This window comes from Pseudorca crassidens, chromosome X, assembly GCF_039906515.1.
Source record: "Pseudorca crassidens isolate mPseCra1 chromosome X, mPseCra1.hap1, whole genome shotgun sequence".
In the NCBI taxonomy this organism is placed as follows: domain Eukaryota; kingdom Metazoa; phylum Chordata; class Mammalia; order Artiodactyla; family Delphinidae; genus Pseudorca; species Pseudorca crassidens.
Genome location: NC_090317.1, coordinates 33,468,390 through 33,479,706, shown reverse-complemented (window position 1 = coordinate 33,479,706; position 11,317 = coordinate 33,468,390). Strand labels below are relative to the sequence as shown.

Genomic DNA, 11,317 nt, shown 5'->3' with positions numbered 1-11,317 from the left:
TTTCCAAGTGCTAGCATAATTTCTTAAACTGAATTTTTTTTTCTTTTGGCTTTGTTGGGTCTTCATTGCTGCGTGTGGGCTTTCTCTAGTTGTGGTGAGCGGGGTCTACTTTTCGTTGCAATGCATGGGCTTCTCATCGCGGTGGGTTCTCTTGTTGTGGAGCACGGGCTCTAGGCATGTGGGCTTCAGTAGTTGCAGGATGCAGGCCCTAGAGCACGCAGGCCTCAGTAGTTGCAGCTCGCGGGCTCTAGAGCCCAGGCTCAGTAGTTGTGGCACACGGGCTTAGTTGCTCTATGGCATGTGGGATCTTCCCAGACCAGGAATCAAACCCATGTCTCCTGCATTGGCAGGCGGATTCTTAACCACTGTGCCACCAAGGAAGTCCCTTAAACTGAACTTTGATTTACTGATTTCATGTTCTGAAATACCCAACATTTTATTAACTGAGCATATATTTTAATTTTTTAATCTGAATATTATTATTTCTGATCTCAAATTCTTTCCTTTTTATGGATGCAATATCCTCTTGAGCACTTTAACTGTGGTACTATCTTGGTTAGAATTGTTATTGTTTTTAGGGAATTCCCTGGCAGTCCAATGGTTAGGACTCTGCACTTCTACTGCAGGGGGCATGGGTTCAATCCCTGGTCAGGGAACTAAGATCCTGCATGCTGTGTGGCCAAAAAAAATAAAAAATTGTTATTGTTTTTGTTAGTGCACTAGTTACAAAGTTGCATATGTTTTGAATCACCTGCTTCAAACTTATTTTCCAATAAACCTTGTTATTTTTAGTGAAAGATTGCATGATATGAGATTTATTTTTCTAGAATGCATGTAACATATTATAACAAAATGTATATTCTGTAATTGATTTTAACTGGGTTAGCCCTAAATTACCTGGGACATCACCCCGGGCCACGGAGTTGCGTGACTCTGGCAGTGTAAGTGTATAGCACCTCGCAAAATCTGCCCAGCCATATATGATGGCCATGGCACTACACTTCTTTAATTGTCATGCTTGTTCTCATTAGGAATCCACTGTAACTAAGGATCTCATTTTAGTTATTACGCATTCCCTTAGTTGAGTATCTTGTCAAAATCTGGACTGCCTCCTTCTCTATGTTCCCCTCCATCTAATTCATTGACTATTTATAAAATGAATAAGATAAAAATCTCAAGACACCAAGAAACAGAGAAATATCAAACTTTTTATACAACTCCCTTATCTTTTAGCCTAATATAATATTAATGGTCAGATATTATTTTCAATGCTTTTCAGATCTCTGTTAGTGAGTTTTCTTCTTTCCTTCCTTTCCTTCCTTCCCTTCCTTCCTTCTTTCCTTCCTTCCTCCCTTCCTTCCTTCCTTCCTTCCTCCCTCCCTCCCTCCCTCCCTCCCTCCCTCCCTCCCTCCCTCCCTCCCTTTCTTTCTTTCTTTCTTTCTTTCTTTCTTTCTTTCTTTCTTTCTTTCTTTCTTCAGAAGTCACAGTAGTGTTTTATGTGCTCCAAATTGAAGGAATGGACAAAGAGAAAGCCAAGCCCAAAGTCAAGCTTCATAGTCATATTCTGTAACTGCTTAGAAAGGGAAAAGTGTCTGGATCTCAGCTTTTATTTATAAACTTTCCTGAGTAGTATTAATTCACAATAATGAAATTCAACTTTTACATTTTACATTTCATCTCCATTCAAGGCACTGAAAGACAGATTTCTTTTTCCTATTCTATAATAGAATCATTAAAATGTTGTATGCATATATGCTTTCTGGACAATGAGATACATAAGAATTTTGTAGATTAATATGTATGTCCATTTCCAGCCCTTGTTTACAACCTGTGTAAATCATCTCTTGGGATGGAATGGACAGAGACTTCTAGTATTATGCTCTAGGAACACTAGTGACAGTGCATCAATCCCTTCTCTTTCCAAGAGGAATGACTTACGTGGCCAATTTCCCAAAACTCGTTAGCCTGCAAGCAGGATTATCTAAGGGTCTTCTGAAAGATTAAGTCTTAAAGTGAAGGACATGGCCAACTCCTCATTGTGCTGATGCTAGTAGGTTTGCTATCTACTCTTCCAACCCATTAGCTCCTATTTTTCTTTTCCCTGGAATAACCTCCTTTGGAGATTTTTTTCTTTGCATACTCTGGATATCAAAGTAATGGCAATACTCCTATATTTTGATCATGTCTTTTATTATCTTTTAGAAATTTGAGCTTGTTGCTGGCAACCTTCCCTACTTCTAGTACTGATCCAGGGTTTACTGAAATTATTATATTCCTTTAATTACAAGAACTAGGGCAGAAGGAGTGATAAATATGTGGGATATAATTGCCATCTTGAATAAGAAGTCCAAAGTAGTTTTTATTAAAACTGTAAAGTCAGCAAGAAATAAACTACAGAAATAAAAATCATTAAATTATTAAAATTATAAATTATTAAATACCAGAGTTTGCAAATGAATTATATCCCAAATATATTCATGCCAATCAATACCACTGGGAAAAAACTCACCACAAAACATTATATATTTTGTCATATTTTGTATTATAATAAATAAACAATTAGAGCAGTTACAGGAAATATAATTATATCTTCTTAGATAAGCACAATAAATATAACCCATTTGGAGTAATGTTATAAAAACGAAATAAACAAAAGAGATAAGCACAAGACTGTACAGTCATAAATTTTGAACCCAAATGATAACTTTGTATTCATTTTTTTATGTTTCTCAAATTTTTATCAATCTTATTATGCAAAGTTGCCAATTCAAAATAGTGTTACTAAAATATACTTGACATGAGAAACAGCATAGGCTTCTATTCCCTTTATTGACTGAACTGCTGGAATTCCTGATAGAGTTTGTCTGAATTATCTTCAGACTACTTTAAGGCTTTCATTGGTAAGTAGGAGTTGATTACAATAAACTCTGTAATTGTCCCAACATCTTCCATATGAGGCCATAGGAAAATTGATAGAGACAAGTAACAATTCAAATTTAATATTATAAGCACTTTTTTTTAACATAATCAAATCCACCTTGTAACAGTCCTAAAGCAGTGTATGGGATTTGTATGCTGACAATTAAGTTCTCACAAATATTGCAGTTTCACGTTCTATGAAGTAATACAGCTTCATCATACTTGACAAGAGTTTACATAATTTACCTGACTTCATATACAACAGTGAGACTGCATTTAAAGTGCTTTTGGCACAGCTTGCCTGATCACCCTTGGTTCCACTAAGATAGACAGACCTGCTGTTGAGAAGCCTAAGTGCCCTGAGGGGCCTCTGGGGCTTCTAGGGGTCTCTTCAGGTGTGAGCTGCCTTACAACCTCTCTATCTCTGCCTACCAATTTCCTCTTATGAACTATTCCTGGTATTTGAGGCAAAGTGGTTATTTTCTACTTACCATGACACATCTGAATGCAATCAACTTTAAAAAAAAAACTTCACATTTGGCTTACAATCAATAATCATTCATTTATTTATTATTTTATTCAACTAATATTTGTCGAACAGCTACTACTTACCAGGCATTTCTTTAGGTACTGGGGATGAAGTGTGAACAAAACAGCCCCCAAAAATCTCTGTACTCATACAGTTTACATTCCATTCAGGGGAGACATATTTTTAGCTAAGTTATAAGTAGGTTATATGATGTAAAGTGTGAGCAGTATGAAAAAACCTAGAGTCTATCATACAGAGTGAAGTAAGTCAGAAAGAGAAAAACAAATACTGTATGCTAACACATATATATGGAATCTAAAAAGAAAAATGGTTCTGAAGAACCTAGGGGCAGGACAGGAATAAAGACACAGACATAGAGAATGGACTTGAGGACGTGGGGAGGGGGAAGGGTAAGCTGGGATGAAGTGAGAGAGTGGCATGGACATATATACACTACCAAACATAAAATAGATAGCTAGTGGGAAGCAGCTGCATAGCACAGGGAGATCAGCTCAGTGCTTTGTGACCACCTAGAGGGGTGGGATAGGGAGGGTGGGAGGGAGATGCAAGAGGGAGGGGATATGGGGGTATATGTATACATATAGCTGATTCACTTTGTTATACAGCAGAAACTAACACAACATTGTAAAGCAATTATACTCCAATGTAGATGTTAAATTTTAAAAAAAACAGGCTATCTTATCATTCAAAACATTCTACTGCAAAATATACTACAAAATTATTGACATATGAAGAGGTTATCAAATATATGCAGCCCAAAATACACACTAAAAAAGTTTATGGTGTTCAGGATATGCTACCCCAAAATATGTTACCTTGACATATTACATTTGTGCTAAAGAAGTCTTCTCTAGAAAGCTGCCTGCTCCTCCATAAAACTATTCTCCTGTTATGATTTCTAAGAATTCTAAACATACATAAATGAACTACAGACATACCTCAGAAATGCTGCAGGTTCAGTTCCGGATCACTGTAAGAAAGCAAATATCATAATAAAGCAAGTCACACAAATGTTTTGGTTTCCTAGTGCGCATAAAAGTTATGTTTACACTATACTGTAGTCAGTTAAGTGTGCAACAGCATTGTGTCTAAAAAAATGTAAAGGACTCCCTGGCAGTCCATTTGTTAAGACTCTGCGCTTCCACTGCAGGGGGTGCCGGTTCGGTTCGATCTCTGGTCGGGGAACAAAGATCCCACATGCCACGTGGCATGGCCAAAATAAATAAATAAAATTTTTTAAATGTACATATTTAATTTAAAATACTTTATTGCTAAAAATGCTAGTCATCAACCCATATGTTCAACCTTCTGAATATGTCTAACATGTCTCTTAATCTGTCATCTGTTTTTATCCATTTTATTTTCCTCTTTTTACTTCAGTTTATGTATTTTCTATTAACCTAGCTCCTATTTAACCATTTCTGGAATTGATGTCCAATCTGCTGTTAAACTCATCCATTGAGTTATTAATTTCAGGTATTGTATTTATCAGTTTCAGAATGCCTATTTAATTATTTTTATAGATTCCAATTCTAAGATGAAATAATCCAGTCATTTATTTGTTTGTTCATTTTCTCTATTAAACTCAACATTCTAGTCATAGTTATTTATTTATTTATTTTTGCTGTACGAGGGCCTCTCACTGTTGTGGCCTCTCCCGTTGCGGAGCACAGGCTCCGGACGCGCAGGCTCAGCATCCACGGCTCACAGGCCCAGCCGCTCCACGGCATGTGGGATCTTCCTGGACCGGGGCACGAACCCGCATCCCCTGCATCGGCAGGCGGACTCTCAACCACTGCACCACCAGGGAAGCCCTAGTCATAGTTATTTTCAAGTATTTTCTATTAACTTCAGTATCTTGATCACCTGTGAGGGTGCTTGACATCTTTTTCTTTCTTGACATCTGTCACATCATCTTGCGTCTTTATATGTGTCATAATTTTTATTGTTTACCCAACATTATTAATTAAAGAACCACAGAAACTCCAAATGAGGCCACCTTCTACCACAGGTGGCCTACCTTTTGTCTATTAAGCTAATAGTATATGATGTGGGGGGAAAGGGATGGTCATGACAATCTAATCAGGGATTGAGTTAATTTTTACTGGATTTAAATTTTCATAAGGTTGTTTACCTCTACATCGTCAGTGATTTTATGGCATTGTCCCTCCATTGTTTTCAGCTGAAACCTTGGTAGAGCTTTGTCTCCTTGGCCTGGAAGATTGTTAAAGATTCAATTCTGCCCTTTAGAAATTTTCAGCTTCAAAATTTGGTAAACGTCTTGAGCAGGAAATAGCAATGTTTTTTGGAGGCCTTTCAAATTTCCAGTTTTGTCATTGTAGCCTCACATGAATGCCAAAATCTCTGCAGATCTTTGCCCCCAACAGTGGCCTTCTAAACGAGGTCCAACCTACATTTGTAAACTCTAGATGAATCCAGCATTAATAAATGCCCCCAGGTTAAAAGGGACCATACAGCCTCAGTGTTAACTCATCACTCCTTTTAGAGCTTTCATTTCTTTTCTGTTTTGATTTTGCAGGCCCTTCCTCCTCGCTAGTCTCTTTTTCCTAAATACTCTGAGCCCACGGGACATTTTACTTTGCCCTTCTGAAGCTTTTAGCTTGGCTATTTACCTTCCTACATAGGATCATAATAAAGCCTCTGTATTTGAGGCCTAATTTCCAGTTTTGTCACACCAGAACCATGTAATAAATAAAAGCTCTGCTGGTTTCTCTTTCTCCAGACGTGGCCCTTCCTTTATGCCCAGAAACAGCAAATGCCCACAGTGGAAAAATAGTGACCAATAATCTGCTCAGTTCTTCAATCTCCGAATTTTAGTCAATTTAGTGATTGTTGCTTCCATAGTTTTCTGATGCCTTTAAAATATGATTTTGTAAAATATCCAATTTTTTTTAGTCATGGTCAGTGGAAGCTTTAACCTGCCATATTTATTATGTAATACCTAGAAGTAAAAGGACCTTTGTTGCTTTTCAAAGAGTGATTATGAGAATAAAACTTGCTCTGGGTAAAAATTCTTATTGTACATATATTCAGTAAAGGAAAAGGCTCCCTCTAACTAGTTCCATACTCCATAATCCTGTATTTTAGAGGTAAACATTATCACAGTTGTCTTGTTTGTCCTTTCAAAAATCTTCCAGACATATACATACATATGTATATCAGTACTGTGTGTCTCTTATTTATAAAAGGCATTATTCTGCATTTGAGAGTTTCTCACTCAACTTTATATTCCAAAAGGTTTTTAACTCAACTATGAAATGTTTTGCACTCAAAATCAGGAGATGCAAAACTACTTCATTCAGTTGCAGAAAAATGCTAAAATGTATTTAAATAGACTCTTTCTGATGTAAATTTAGAGTTTCTTCAGTGTCTTGATAATACAGTTCTGCAGTAGGCGGTCTTTTATATATGCTGTGAATATATGAGGTAGTAGAGATGGAGGACTCATTAGACAAAAATGAAATCTCTGAATCACAGTGTATGCATTTTATGTGTTGACAGGTATTATTTGTCCTCTATAGAGATTTTACCAATTTTTCTTTTTCCTCCAGTTTCTTCTTGAAGGGGACTAGGATTTGTCATCCCAAAATATGCCACTTTGGCATGAGGATTATTTTGAGATGAAGAAAAGACAGATTAAAACCCAGCAGATTCAGGAAAAGCTCTTCACCTCCCCCTCAACTGCCTAAATTTACATTGGAAAGGGGCCTGTACCAGGAAGAGAGCTATTACCAGTGTTAAAAAACAAAATTCAAACAAGTTAATTTGAAGATCTAATTGGCTTTACTAAGTGATTCATAAATCAGGCAGCATCTCACCTAGGAAAGTAGAAAGGCCCTCTGAGGAGCTGTACAAAATGGAAGGTTTTTATACGCAGAAAGGAGGTGGTGTAGGGAAGTTAAAAGAGTGGATTATTTCAGGCAAAGTTACCTTCCATTAGGGGAAGGCAGGGCGTCTCAAGCAGATTAGCTCACTAGTGATGGCCAGGAAATTCCAGACTGATTAGTTTAAAATTCCACTCCTGAAAGGGGCTGAAACTACAATTAAGTCTTGGTTTGCTCTTCTCGGAGCAAATGACTCCACCTTGGGCCTGTTGTTTCTTTTTTTAACATCAGAGATACCTTTTTACCTATGAAACTTATCTGCATAACAGGGCAAACTTTGTTTTCTAAACATCTCCTCTGAGGTGGCTTTTCTCCTCTTTGCATCCCCAGACCCCTACTCCTTTCCTTAACTCAGGATGTTATATAAGCTTCAGTTACCTGGTTGCCATTTGTGTGTTCATATCTTTATGCGGCTTCTGTATGTATGTAATTTTGTTTGTTTTTCTCCTGTTAATCTGTCATATCAATTTCATTATTAGATATTTTCAGAAGCCGACTTTATGAGCCCAATTCTTTTATCTCCTCATATCCAGAAAAACACTAAAATCCTTCATGGTGATGTCTGCTCCTCTTGACTAGCAGTAACTTTCACGAGACTAGCAGAAACCTTCTGCAAAAAATATGTGCTCGATTGCATGTACTCCCCCTTCACCAAAATCACATATATACTGACCTTCCCCCCTGCCTCTCAGGAGCAGTTTCTTAGAGCTATCTGAAATGCTGTCTCCTGGGCTATCATCCTCATTTTGCCCCAAATAAAACTTAACTCTCAACTCTCATGTTGTGCATTTTTTTTAAGCCAACACAGTAAAATCAGGAAGGTCACGCTGACCTTCCTCACCTCTCCCCGCAACTCCAACCCAGCCCTTCTAGCTCTTCTCTCCAGAAACAGGTCATAAAACCCTCATGTGAGAGATGCTCTCCCTATACTTGGAGGAAAGGAGCATCCTTATCTCTGAAGACAGGGGACACCTAGAAGAATCCTAACAAACAGGCCTTGCTAAGTTTTCCCCAGTTTACTACAGTTTCCTCATAGTCCTTAACTTACCATATTGCTGCACAGCTGCACACTCTATCAAACCTAGCATAAAAATACTTAGGTCTAACTGTTTCCTGGGGTCTTCATTTCCCTATGAATGCTCTTGTATCCCATAAACAAATTTGTATGTTTTTCTCCTGTTAATCTTTGTCAGTTTTATTTTCAGACCCAGCTAGGAACCATAAGAGGGTCAAGGACAATTTTTCCTCCCCTACACATGCCAACATTGTGACAGTGACAGTGTGAAGTCAATCTTTTCACCATTACTAATGTGATAAAGGAATATTTACTTCCTTTCTGTTTTATTTGAATTATTCTTATTTGGAGATAAGACTTTTTTTGTCACTTGAACATTTCATTTTTTTGTATCAAGATATTAGTCTATAATTATTTGTAAGAGAGTCACTCCATTTCTATTGTGTGCTCCAAATACTTTTCTCAATTTTACATTTAAATTGTAATTTGTTTATGGAATTTTTAATCCACAGAAATTTTTAACTTTTCTGATTGTTGGGACCCAGGGCTGGCTGCCCCAAAATATGCTTTAATGGCATATTGATTTTTTTGAATTAAAGTTACTTGAAAAGCAGCTGGTTCAGAAAGAACACTTTGACCCTCCTTTGTCTCCCTGAATGAAGGAAATAAATCTCCCATGTGTGAAGGGTACCCTTCTTACACTAGGAAGCTAACAAGAGACACCGTTATCACTAGAGATAGGGAATTCAGGCTGAGAAGCCTGTATAAACAAACCATGTTTCTTCTTTAATAATATACTACCCCAAGCCCAAACTTTGCTTAAATTCCTCACTAATTAGGCACACAAACCTAAGCTTCTTTGTGCTGTCTAATCCTCACAGACTTAACATTTCTTTATGTAAAAAGATATCAAAGCTGCCTACTTTTGGTAACTCTCTGAACATGATTTTCATGATCTTTCTGTATATACAAAATTAAATTGGTTTTTCACCTATTACTCTATCTCACATCATTTTAATTCTTAGACCAACCATAAGAACTTAGGAGGGTAGAGGAAAATTTTTTTCCTCCCCAACATGACAAAAGATATTTTTCCCAGAATTCCCCGGTAGTCCAGTGGTCAGGACTCGGTGCTCTCACTGCCAGGGGCCCAGGTTCAATTCCTGGTCGGGGAAACTAAGATCCCGCAAGCTTAGCAGCACAGCCAAAAACAAAAAAAAAAAGAAAGACAGAACTGCTGTGGGTTGTTGGGTGCTGCAGAAGCTCAAAGTAATGAAAAGCAAGGCCTTCTCAATTGACTATTTAAAAAAAGATATTCTTCCATTACTCAATAGCTTTTAAGATTTCAGTGTTTCAGCAAAAGCTATCTACACTCTAAAATTCTTTGAATATATACACTGCCCAGAACTTCTAGTCAGATTTTAAGGTTACAGTTTTTAAAACATGAAACTTAGATTTAACTAATATTTCTTGCAAAATGGCACAGTAATTTAAAACAAAAAACCACCTTTATGCAGCATATAAATATCTTGGATTAAAGATAATAAGTGTTTTTTAAATATGCAGTTTTTAAAGCTCCCCAAGTGGTTATGTTACCAGTCCAAGCTCACTCTGCTCGCCACGTGACAGGCCAATGAATCGGAGATGATGTGTTGAGGCAAGGAATATGACTTTATGGAAAGCCAGCAGACCAAGAAGACGGCAGACTAGGGTCCCCAAAAAACATCTTATCTTATCGGGGTCTGGATGCCAGTTTCTTTTATAGAATCAGAGAGGGAGAGGCGGTGAGGAAGTAAGGTAAAAGGGCCATCAGTCTTGCAAAACAACCCCTGGAATGGCTAGCCTCCGTGAGGGGATGTGTTAATTTCTTCTTTTCTGCAGCCATTCACAGGAAGGTGAGGTCAGATTGTCTCCCTGTGAGCTGAACAGAGGCACTTTAGTTTAACATTCAGGCAGAAGGGCAGGGTTCCCTGAGGTCGGCCATTATGTATGATTCTAATAACAAAAGCAACGAAAATCAAACATTAAAGTCAAAGAAAGAGATTGAACATGGAGTCCGATTTAGCTCTTCCCTGTTACAGTCATAATGGCAGCTAGGTTCTCAAACTTAGCAGTTCTCAAACCTAGCTGCCATTATAACAACTTGGGGAGCTTATAAAATACCAATGCCAGGATATCAGCCCCAGAGATTTGGATTTAATTATTTTGTGTTGGAGGTTCATCGGTACTTTTAAAAGCTCACCACATGATGCAAAACATGCTATCTGGGTTAAAAACAGCTGTTTCAAATTCATAATAGTACTCAAAACAAACGATAGGATATCCCCAAGGGCGAAAAACAAAGAAGCAGCAGGAAACCAGAGAGTTAAGTTACAGTGGAATCTATGGCTGCCCTGGAATCATTCTCTCATTACTGTAATGATGAGACCTGAATGTTAAATGACCAGCGGCCCAAGGATAGGAGATGATGCCTTTGTGTAACACAAGTTAGGGAGACAAGAAAAATTTGAATGTAAAAATAAAAAGATTCACCAAGCATTTACTAACCAAAACACACAGACAGACAGACACACACACCCCCCCATACAAACACACACACACACACATACACATACTGTTTAAAACAATTATTCAATGACATTTGTATAAAGACAGTAAGACTTTATTTAAGGTGGGACTATTGTGATAAGTAGAAGACCAGTGAAATGGAGTCTTGCTGTAGGGGAGAGAAATTGGGCACAACTCTGAATACAGCATAGGAAAATGGGAATTTAAAGCCAAGGAGCAGGATGGGGGTCACTGAATGGAACATTACTAAGAGGAAATGTGGGACTCGAGGGACATTGTTCCAGCTAATGATTAAGAACTCTCCAGACAATAGGGGCTTCTTAGACAATGGGTGAATTTCCAGGATGTCCGGCCCCCTTC

At 37.7% G+C, this 11,317-nt stretch overlaps 1 non-coding gene across 1 annotated transcript; it reads left to right on the top strand.

Annotated features, from left to right (window-relative positions):
• Nucleotides 1-9,491: 9,491 nt before the first annotated feature.
• On the top strand, nucleotides 9,492-9,564 carry TRNAE-CUC (transfer RNA glutamic acid (anticodon CUC)). Its single transcript has one exon. It is a non-coding gene; the product is annotated as a tRNA-Glu (tRNA).
• The last annotated feature ends 1,753 nt before the right edge of the window (nucleotides 9,565-11,317 follow it).